Below are 11,913 nucleotides of genomic sequence, written 5' to 3'. Positions count from 1 at the left end.
TGTATATACTGTGTGTGTAGTCAGTTTTGGGTTTATTTTTTAACTGGAATTTGGAAAGGAGAATGTGGAAGGAGCCTAGAATTTTGTGTTGGCCTGGATGACTGAATACACAGTGCTGTCATCAACCAAGAGAAGGAGGTAGGCTGGTCAGACTGGTAAGTAGGTAGGCCCTGCACTCAGCACTGAGCCTACACAGGAACCTGGGCTCCACGACCTCCTAGTTGGGTGACCTAGGGCTAGATATTTTAATCATTCTGTGCCTCAGTTTACTCATATGCAAAATCAGAATGACAATACAACCTACCTTATGGGATGTTTGTGATGATAACATAGGATGTGAAGGCAGAGCTTTTAATACCATGTCTAACATACTAAATGCCTAATAAACATGAGCTGTTATTAAGGAGCTCTGGTGGTGTAGTGATTAAAACATTTGGCTGCTAACCTAAAGGTTGGTGGTTTGAAACCACCACCTTCTCTGCAGGAGAAAGATGAGGCAATGTACTGTAGATTGGAAACCCAGTGGGGGTAGCTATGAATCAAAATTGACTCAATGGCAGTGATCTTGGTTTGGGTTTTTTTGGTTATTATTATTGGAGTCCCTGCGTGGTACAAACGGTTAATACACTCAGCTGATAACAGGAAAGTTTGAGGTTTGCATCCTTCCAGAGGCACCTCAGAAGAAACGCCTGATGATATTCTTCTGAAAAATCAGCCATTGGAAAACCATATATATCACAATTTTACTCTGACACACATGGTATCTCCATTAGTTAGAATCAACTTGATGGTAACTGTGTTCTAAAAATTGTTATTACCACAAAGCAAGTTAGGAAGAGATGCAGGTTTGGGCAAGAAGATGACAAGTTTAGTTTTGGGCACACTGGATTTGAAGTTTGAGGTCTCTATAGGTACCTCAGTGTGGAGAGGCTGGGGATGGTGTCTGAGGCCCACAGAGAGCTTGTGGGCCAGGCTCTGGATGCCAATCGCTCCTGGTAAAATGATGTCCCCTTTGAAAATGAAAACATGCAGAATATAAAAGATACACGCATATGCAATACTTGTATATAAACCCCTGAATTTCAGAGTTGGACACGAACCCCTGAAATCTATTTGTGAATACCTACTTAAGACCCCCTCATAACATCCCAGCACCTGCTGGTGACCCATAATGTTGAACATTACTCATTGATGTGCCCAGAGATTCATGGACAGTTGGTGGTGTATTTTACAATTTAGAAAATTAGACTGAGGATATAGCACTGAGCTTTAGATGCTGGGGAGAGAATGAGCATATGTGCTCTGTGAAAAGCAGGAGGTGGATGTGGTTAGAAGGGAATTAGGGATGTGTTTAAATCCGGGAGGAATCTCAGACACAAAAGGTATTTATGAGGTGTGATGTAAGTCATAAAAATAGAATAAGTGTTTATATCAAGCCTATTATTGTCATGGGGGTATAGCTCAGTGGTAGAGCATTTGACTGCAGATCAAGAGGTCCCTGGTTCAAATCCAGGTGCCCCCTGTTTTATTCTTTTGCTCTTCTTGGTGGTTTCATTACACATTCAGGTAAGCAATGTGCCTAGGGCTCAGTATTTAAGGAGATACTCATTCAATTTCCTGCAAGAAAGTTTGGCTCATGAATTCCCTCATAGTACAGGTGTATGTTCATATATATTGAATACCCTCTCCTCCCCAGTACACACACACAAACACAGCCATGTACTCAGAGATGCATACACATACAAACACACACACACATACACATAAATGTCCCTCCATATACTTGCTTATACATTCTTTTATGTCTCCTTTATACATTAACTACACCCTTGCCATCTTTCTTTCTTCATATTTTTTTATTTTGCAGTAATTTTAGATTTATAGAAGAGTTGTAAAGAGAGTAGGGAGAAGTCTTGTATACTTTTCACCCAGCTTCCCCAATGTTAATACCTTACATAACCATGGTAAAACTCAAAAAGAAACTCACTGCCATTGAGTGAGATCCAACTCATAGTGACCTCTCCTTGGGTTTTTGAGCAATATCTCTACAGAAGTAGATTGCCCAGTCTTCCTTCCAAGGAGTTGCTGGTGGATTTGAACCACCAGCCTTCTGGTTAGCAGTCAAATGCTTTAGGCACTGTGCCACCAGAGCTCCCCATAACCATAGTATATTTATCAAAACTATGAATCAACATTAATGTAACATTACTAACTAAACAACAAACTATTTAGATTTCACCATTTATTCCACTAATGTCCTTTTTCTGTTCCAGTATACAATCCAGGACATAGTGTTACATTTACTCATAATGTCTCCTTAGTTCCTCTAGGTGGGGGTATAGCTCAGTGGTGGAGCATTTGACTGCAGATCAGGAGGTGCCTGGTTCAAATCCAGGTGCCCTTATATTATTCTTTAGGAGCCCTGGTGGCACAGCTGTTAAGTGCTTGGCTTCTAACTGAAAGGTTTGAAAGACTGGTGATCTGCTCTCCTTAAGATGACAGCCTAGAAAAAACTATGGGACAGTTCTACTCTGTCACATGGGGTCAATGAGTCAGAATCAGCACCCAACCATAACAGGCTCTTACTCTTTCCTTATTTTTGGTAACTTTGATACCCCTCTTTTTTTTATTGGGTAAGTCTATATTTATTGTACATATATTTCTTTAATTTAGCCTTATCCAGTTTCATCAGAAATATTGTACACCATCAATTCCCTTTTGATTTAAGGTTATTTTATGATATATTTATGTTTTTTAAATACATGAAGTTACAGTAGCAATCTTTCTAAACACAATGATAATCAGGAGTTCTAAGATTTTATACAAAGACCAACCCACTGCCATCAAGTCAATTCTGACTCAGAGAGAGATTGTAGGTCAGAGTAGAACTGCCCCATAGGGTTTCCAAGGCTGTAAATCTTTATGGAAGCAGATTGCCTTATTTTTCTCTGGTGGAGTAGCTGGTGGGTTCCAACAGTCAACTTTTTGGTTAACAGATCAGTCTTTAACCATAGCACTACCAGAAAGGTTTTGAAATGGCAAAAAATTTTATTTAATGGAATATTTTTGATATTCTCTTTTAAGACAGTAAGTTGATTTAAGATTATTATTTATGGCACCTAGAGTATTTGATTTAATGAGCTCTTGTCTCACAGATTTTTATCTCACCTATGAGACTGTGTTAGAACTAGTCCTTAAAGAAGTATTCTAGAAATGAAGTGGGTGTATATTGGGTCTTTTTACTATAATTTAAAAATCTTATTTTTTCCCACTCTTCTTTGTTTAGTTTTGAAGATAGCTAATACAGATGCCCCTCAAAACAAAAACAAAAACCAGTTGTTGTTCAGTAGGTTCTGACTCATGGCAACCTTATGTGTGTAAGAATAGAGCTGTGCTCCATCATAGGGTGTTCAGTGGCTGGTTTTTCAGTAGGTCACCAGCCTTTCTTCCAAGGCACTTCTGGGAAGATTAGAGCCTCCAATGTTTTGGTTACAGCAAGCACATTACTGGGAGCACCACCCAGTGATTCCAATCTAAAAATGTAATTACATTATTTTTAATTATTTAACTTATGCCCTATAACTCACCATGAAAAGAAATGAATAGGACTCAAAGTGAATGTAAACAGGTATAGACAGATTCTAGCTTTTCTCATGGCATGACATTCAGTATTGTTTCTGAATAGAGAATGTATATTCCTAACCTTCATTCTCTTCATTAGGGCTTATGGTAATCATTACTGCTGCTCTCTGGCATTCCAGGTCTCCCAGTGCTGGGAAAACACTGTTGTTGTTGTTAAGGGCCCTCAAGTCAGACCTGACTCATAGCGACCTCTCCTTGAGTTTCCAAGGCAGTATCACTACAGAAGTAGATTGCCCAACCTTCCTTCAGAGGAGTGGCTGGTGGGTTTGAACCACTGGCTCACTGGTTAGCAGTCAAGTGCCTTAGGCACTAGGCTACCAGAGCTCCCCTAGAAAGATTACAGCCTTGGAAACCTTATGGGACAATTCTATTCTGTGAGTCATTATGAGTTGGAATCAACTCCATGTCAACACAACATGTGCAACTCCAGCTTTGTTCACTCCCTTTTCTCTGTTTCCATAGCACACTGAATTTACCTCTTTTTCATTAGTCATCACATGGTGTATTGTGATTGTTTATAATTAGTCAGGCTAATTGGCTATGCTGCATCAAACCAAAAAACCAAACCAAACTCATTGACATCAAGTCGATTCTGACTCACAGTAACCCCCGTTGGGTTTCTGAGGTGGTAAATCTTTACGGAAGTAGATTGCTGGAAAATCTTTACAAAGTAGATTGCCCAGTCTTCCTTCCATGGAGTGGCCAGTGCATTTGAACTGCCAGACTTCTGGTTAGCAGTCAAATGCCTTAGGCACTATGCCACCAGCGCTCCTTCATGCTGCAAAAAGAGCCCTGAAATCTCAGTAGATTAACACAATAAGGATTTAGATCATATTAATATTAGATCTGATGTAGATGTGGCAGCACTTATCCCTCTTGTAGTTGTATCATCTTGCATATGTGGCCTCCAAGTTCATTGCTACAGTAGTAGAGAGAGTTGGAGGAGTCACACTAGTTCCTAGCCCATGAGTGGCATGTATCACTTCTGCTCACAGTTCCTTGGGTAGAATTAGTCACATGGCCCCTACTTCATTGCAAGGAGGCTGGGAAATATAGGGAGCTCTGGTGGCACAGCGCCTAAGGCATTTGACTGCTAACCAGAAGGCTAGTGGTTCAAACCCCCCAGCCACTACTCGAGAGGAAGACTAAGCAATCTACTTCCATAGAGATACTGTCTTGGAAACCCAAGGAGGGGTGGGACCGACTTGATGGCTGTGTGTTTAGTTTGGTTTATTTTTGGTGGGAAATACAAGAAAGCTTTTGGATACTTGATGAGTACTAATTGTCTCTGTCACTGGTGGTGTAAGTGGTTAATGGGACTGCTAACTGAAAGGTTGGAGATTTGAGTCTACCCCAAGGGGGCATGGAAGAAAAGTCTGGCAAGCTACATCTGAAAAATCAATGATTGAAACCCCTGTGGAACACAGTTCTACTCTGACACACATGGGATGGTCAGGAGTTGACTCAATGACTTTGATGGCAATCGGGTTTTTTTGTTTGTTTGTTTTTGGTCTCTTATAATCTGTCCTGAGCACTCAAATGTGAGCCCCTAGGATGTGGTGATTATGATTCTTCCTTGTATCCCCAGTGACTAGCATAGTACCTTGCCCATATTAGAGGCTCAGGAAGTGTTTAGTGAGTAACAGCTGCTGATTAACTGAATGAATGAGAGATGCAGTATATAGAAACAACATATTTTCAAGCTTTTACAAACTAATTTTACTACAAGGCAATGGTTATACTTGTCACGTTTTAAAAATAATTTGCTAGTGCTTTTCTAAACATCTCTGGAAAGATTCAACCTTTTATTGAAGAGGAAAATCTTTTCTATGCCCATCAAGTAAAATTTTTTGTTTTTTCACTAATTTCTTTTACTTGGAAAAAAATCTTGGTTGTATAAAATCTTAAAATTATACCAAAGATATAGGAGAAAATTAAATTAGACTGGGTCTCCACCACTGTCTTTTTACAAATTATGCCTTTTTTTTTCTGTGATTATATTTGTACATATGTGTATGTGCACAGATATTTATTAAACATAATTTAATAAAAATTTATCAGGTATATCTTAGCATCTCAAATCTTCTTAGCCTTGTCTATCCCTGAAGCCTTTGGCCACTTTCCCTACCTTGGCTGCCACTGGAATAACCAAGCATATGTGGGTTCTGTCCAACTTCACATAAGCACAGCCCTACAGTTCTTTACCTCCTGACCACAGTGGATGCTTCTCATTTCCTGTTCATGGCTTCCTTCTTACTTGTGAGGTGTAAGAAGCTGTGGGACCTACTTGGTGCCGGCTTGTGCAGAATCTGGAAATGCTGAGTTAATGCACCCTGGGGCAAACCTTTCACCAGTAAGATACATAAGCATGGAGAGTAAATTATTCTCCTCCCTTCCTTTACACACATTGTCTTAGGATACAATCAATAGTTCATACATCCTCCTGGAAGGCAGCTGCATGAGATGGGCGGTCAACTGCACTTTTTACCAGGTGATGGCCAGCATCCTTGAACGGACTTAACTTTTTTTTCTGGCTCCCTTTTACCTCAAGGAGCTCTGGTGGCATAGTGCCTAAGGCATTTGACTGCTAACCAGAAGGTTGGCAGTTCAAACCCACCAGCCACTCCATGGAAGGAAGACTGGGCAATGTACTTCCATTAAGATTTACCGCCTTGCCAACCCAAAGGGGGTGACTATGAGTCAGATTGACTCGATGACAGAGAATTTGGTTTGTTTTTTTGTCTCTTTTGCCTCACTCTTGCCCCCCTGGGACTGCACGCTCTGAAAAAATAATATCACGCATAGCTTTTGTCTTAAGTTCTAGGTACCCAAGTATAGCAGACCCTGTGGATGATCAGTCTTTTTTTTTTTTTTTTTTTTAAATATTTTTGTTGTTGAGAATATGCATGGCAGAACAAACAGCAATTCAACTGTTTCTCCATGTACAATTCAGTAACTCTGATTACATTCTTCAGGTTGTGCAACCATTCTTTCCCTCTTTTTTCTAATTATTTCTCCCCCATTAACATAAAGTCATTGCCCCCTAAGTTTCCTACCTAATCTTTGAGTCATTGTCAATTTGATTCCATATAGATAGATCTTAAAAGAATACAGTGCTCGAGGGAGAGACATTCTTTACTAAGCTAAGCTATTGTTTGGTTTATAAAAGAATTCAGGGGATATTTTGGGTTTAAGGTTTAAAGATAATCTCAGGGCAATAGTCTTGGGGGTTCCTCCAGCTTCAGTGACTCCAGAAAGCCTGAAGTCCATGAGAATTTAGAATTCTGTTCTGCAAGATGCTCTGCCAAATTTCTCTTCAGCTCTTGCCACAGTGGTTCATCTTCACCTGATTCTAAGTGCTAGCATCTGCATCTTTTTACCTGAATATTTTTTTTCCTTTTGGCAGCCAGAGGCTATTTTGCATCTGTTCATGGCAAGCTGGAAGTGCCAAAGAACTAGTGCCTCTTGGGAACAGCCCTCAAAGAGTGACTGATAGAAGTTATTGTTTACCTCAGATATCTTATGCCTTCTGTGGGATAACTCTGAGCCATGCATTCTACATTGGCTCAAGTTCCCCAGTGGGACTAAATATGGTTGCCCACAGTGGGAACTTGCTTGATTACACAAACTTTATTGGCTGCCTTCATGTTTCTGTCTCATTTCCTGTCATGAATTGTGTCCCCCAAAAATATGTGTCAGCTTGGCTGGGCCATGAATCTCAGTGCTTTGGCAGTTATGTAGTGATGTAATTTGGAAGTTATATAATGATGTAATCATCCCCATGATGTGATCAGCAAACTGGTTATCAGGCAGTTAGGATGCAATATCCTAACTCAGGTCACAGCCCTGATCCAATAAGGGGATTTTTTTTTTTTTTTAATCTTACAAGAGAAAAGGAGACAGAATCAAGCAGAGAAAGAGGGACCTGACCATACCCAAGAAAGAAGAGCCAGAGCAGAGGGTGTCATTTGAACTTGGAGTCACTGAGCTGAGAACCTCCTAGACCTAGGGGAAGATTGATACAAAAACACATGGAGATCTCCAAGGGATGCTGGGCCCACAGGTGTTGAAAGGAGACAAGGATCTTCCTCCAGAACTGACAGAGACAGAAAGCCTTCCCATAGAGGTGCCTTGAATTTGGACTTCTAGCTGTCTAAACTGTGAGAGAATAAATTTTTGTTTGTTAAAGACATCCACTTGTGGTATTTCTGCTATAGCTGCACTAGAGAACCAAGACACTTCCCTTCTCCTCTGCCAGTGTGTCTAAATAAGCTACTTGTACTTGAGTTCTTGGCTCAAGTTCTGTTTCCGTGGGAACCCAAACCATCAGTCTAAGACATAGTTTTTGAAATTGTTACTTTTTTTTCCATTTCATCATTATAGGAGCTCTGGTGGCGTAGTGCATAAGACATTTGACTACTAACCAGAGGTTGGCGGTTCAAACCCACCAGCCACTCTGCAGAAAGAAGACTGGGCAATCTACTTCCATAAAGATTTATTGCCCCAGAAACCCAATAGGGGTTGCTATGAGTCAGAATCGACTTGATGGCAGTGAGTTTTTTGAGTTTTTATAATTAACATTAAATATTTTTAAAATTTCTAAAATATATCATTTCAAAATGCTGCATGATATTTATCATATAGATTATAAAACTTATGTAAATAACTGTTAGCAATTTTAGTTGTTCCCAATTTTCCTATCTAATTGTAATTGACCTGGCACTAAGCAGAGCTAGACAGGCTTTGTCCCTAGGGTCAGTTGCACATGAATAAGCTCTGAATGGGTCATTTGTGCACATGAGGGGGGAGACATGATCCATATGGACATTTTCTCTGACATCTTTTTGATGTTTTTTGAAGGCTGTCATATAATGGGTCCTTGGAGAAAAATCAAAGGAGTCTCGATTATGTTCTACTTTAAAAGGGAATGAATTGCATGCAAGCTTTTATTAAACAAGGCCCCATCTCTGTCTCATCTCTCTTCGAAAAGAAATGTCAGCTAGCGCTCATTATGCAGTACTTTGCTACCTGATGGATTTTTTTTTTTTTTTTACTGTGGGGCAAATTGGGCTTCCTGCTTACAAAGGGATATGACTTTCTCCTTGTTGTATAGTTAGGAAATTTTTTTAAAAGTATTATTCCAGCACCCTGAATGATTTGGGGCAGTTAACGAACCTCTCTAAACTCTTTTTTTTTTTTTTTTTAATATTGGACAAAATGGTAGTATTGCTATTACTATGTTTGATATTGTTAGTTGCCTTTGACTTGATCCTGTCTTATGGTAACCCCACGTGTACAGGAGGGAACTGCTCCATAGGGTTTTCAAGGCTGTGACCTTTTAGAAGCAGATCCCAGACTTGTTCTTCCAAAGAGTCTTTGGGTGGGTTTGAACTACCAACCTTTTGGTTAGTGGTCTAGTGCTTAACCATTTGTACCACTCAGGGACTCTAAGTTTGATGTTAATATTATAATGTCAGTACAGTTCATGCTACAGAGTAACTACTCAATAAATGATGTTACTGTTGTTACCTGCCATCAAGTTGGTCACTGGACTCATGGTGACTCAGTGTGTTACAGAGTAGAACTGCTTCATAGGGTTTTCTAGGCTGTACCCTTTATGGAAGCAGTTCACTAGGCCTTTCTTCCATGGAACTACAAGGTAGGTTTGAACCGCCAATCTTTAGGTTAGCTGCCAATTGCAAACCACTTGTGTCACCTAAGCTCCTCATTAAATTACAGCAACTTCTATTTCACAGTGGCTTCTATTTTCAACAGTGGAAGATGTAGCATAGACAGTACCAAAAACTGAACTCACTGCCATCGAGTTGATTCTGAGTCATAGTGATCCCCTTTGGGTTTCCGAGGAGGTAAATCTTTACAGAAATTGATTGCCCAGTCTTCCTCCCATGGAGTGGCTGGTGGGTTTGAACCACCAACCTTCTGGTAAGCAATCAAATGCCTTAGGCACTACACCACCAGAGCTCCTTGGAGCAGAGAGCAGGGATTAAGAAATATGAAGGGCATGGGACATGCAGATGTCTAATTAGATTCAGGGAATGTGAGTGGTTCTCTGCTCCAAGATATCTCCTCTATACTTTCTGCCTGCTGTAAGGGGCTTGGTCCCACACCCTGTATAATCCCAGCCCTTCTACCTGGGTGCTGCCATTATATAGCCCAGTGTTTCTCAAATAGACCAGCAGCATCAGTGTCACCTGGGAACTCATTAGAAATGTAAAATTATCAGGTCCCTCCCTTTAACTGCTGAATCAGAAACTCTGAAGGTAAGACCCATACCCTGCGTTTTACAAACTTTGCAGGTGATACTGATGGATGGTAAAGTTTGAGAACCTCTGATCTAGCATGAGCCTTTGACCTGGCTTGTCCAGTCCCTTCTCTCATGGCTACACCCTGCAGTAATGCCTGATCTGGGTTCCCCCTCTTCTATCCTGGGCTATTGCTACTTTTATGACTCAACTCTGCACTCTTTTCCAGCTCTGATTTTTTTTTTTAAATCTTTTGTAGCATATATATATATATATATATATATATATATATATCAACATTTTCCATTTCTACACTTTTTACTTAATAGAATTCAATGACATTAATTCAGTTCATCATATTGTATGACCGTCACCACCATCCATTTCTAAATTTTGCTATCACCCTTAACAGAAGTTCAATGCCCATAAGCAATGTCCCCAGCTCTGATTTTGCTTCTCATCTTTGGTTTCATACTAAGACTGTGGATCTATGTGTGACATGATTTCTACTCATCCTGTGTCTGGCAGCTCCAGATAACTCAGGCTGGTGCAGTTTAGCCCCTGGGAACTCAGCCTTCCAGGAGCCAGGACAGGAAGCCAACATTTCTACCAGGTTGTGGTCCCTGCAGTAGGACTGGCCCATTACTCACCCAACTCCCAGGGTCGGTCTTGCCCCAGGCTTTGCAGCTGCAACTTTAAGGCAGGAAAAATATAAGAACCTTCCTCTTGTTTTGCATTTACCCCAATTAACATCTCTCTGAATCCCTGTCTTGGTTTCTAACTCAGTGTCCCATTTCTTTTGGGACTGGGCTCCTTCCTGATCATCCTAGTTCTCTTGAGGGCTGGATGCTTGCTCATCAATCAGTATATTAGGTGTCTATCACCGCATAAGAAATTACCCTAAAGCTTAATGTCTCAAAGCAACGGTAAACATTTATTATCTTGCATAGTTTCTACAGGTCAGGAATTCAGGAGCAGCTTTGTTTGGTGGTTATGCTCAAGGTTTCTCATAAGATTGCAGTCAAGCTATCAACTAGATGAAGGCTTGACTGGAGACAAAGGATCTGCTCCAATGTGACTCACTCATATGGCTGGCAAGTTAATCCTGACTGTTGGTGAGAGGTCTCACTCAGTTCTTTGTCACTTAGACCTGTCCATAGGACAACTTGAATGTCTTCATGGTATGGAAGCTAGCTTTCCCTAGGGTGAGTGATCCAAAACAAAGTGAGATATGCTTTTTAAAACCTAGTCTCCAAAGTTGTAAGCCATCATTTTTGCCACATTTTATTTGTTAGAAGCAAGTCAGTAAGTTTAGACTCAAGTGGAGGAAAATTAGGCTCTATCTTTTGAAGGGAGGAGTGTCAAAGAGTTCGTTTTTAAACTACTGGAATTAGTCTTTGGGAAAAACTTCCTGCCACATACTAGTTAAGATGCTGAGCTCTGCTAGCTCACCCTGGCAGATTCTAGATGCCAACCTCTGTGTTTGGTCAGCTGTTTTACACTCCCACCATCTGGATTGCCCCTCTCATCTATTTGCAGTACTAAATTCAGGTTGGTATTGTTATCTAAGGGGTCTTATTTGTTTATAATTATAAAATACAGCCATTTATTGAGCACCTACTGTGTGGCTTGATAACCTGCGCAATTAGCCATCCAGTTAATTGCCTTTTTCCAATGCAACCAATCCCTTTGCCAGTATTAGATTAATTTGAGTTAGTAAGTTAAAAATTCCCATGTTAACCAGGCTAAGGTCACCACACAAATGGATGCAATTAACACATTATGCAAAACTGCCTAGCTGAAGGGTGTTGTTGTTGTTGTTGTTATGTGCCATCGAGTCAGCCCCGACTCATAGCGACCCCTCCTTGGGTTTCCGAGGCAGTTATCACTACGGAAGTAGGATTGCCCAACCTTCCTTCCGAGGAGTAGCTGGTGGGTTTGAACCGCCAGCCGTCTGGTTAGCAGGCAAGTGTCTTAGCCACTATGCTACCAGAGCTTTTGTCAAAAA

At 40.6% G+C, this 11,913-nt stretch overlaps 2 non-coding genes across 2 annotated transcripts; both read left to right on the top strand.

The window, feature by feature from the left end:
- Positions 1 to 1,450: 1,450 nt before the first annotated feature.
- On the top strand, positions 1,451 to 1,522 carry TRNAC-GCA. The gene has a single exon. It is a non-coding gene; the product is annotated as a tRNA-Cys (tRNA).
- Positions 1,523 to 2,332: 810 nt separating this feature from the next.
- TRNAC-GCA lies at positions 2,333 to 2,404 on the top strand. Its single transcript has one exon. It is a non-coding gene; the product is annotated as a tRNA-Cys (tRNA).
- The last annotated feature ends 9,509 nt before the right edge of the window (positions 2,405 to 11,913 follow it).

Source organism: Orycteropus afer, unplaced genomic scaffold (genome assembly GCF_000298275.1).
Source record: "Orycteropus afer afer isolate SDZICR_OR568_19922 unplaced genomic scaffold, OryAfe1.0 scaffold00003, whole genome shotgun sequence".
NCBI lineage: Eukaryota > Metazoa > Chordata > Mammalia > Tubulidentata > Orycteropodidae > Orycteropus > Orycteropus afer.
The sequence above is the reverse complement of the archived record's forward strand: the minus strand, read 5'-3'. Positions and strand labels throughout refer to the sequence as shown.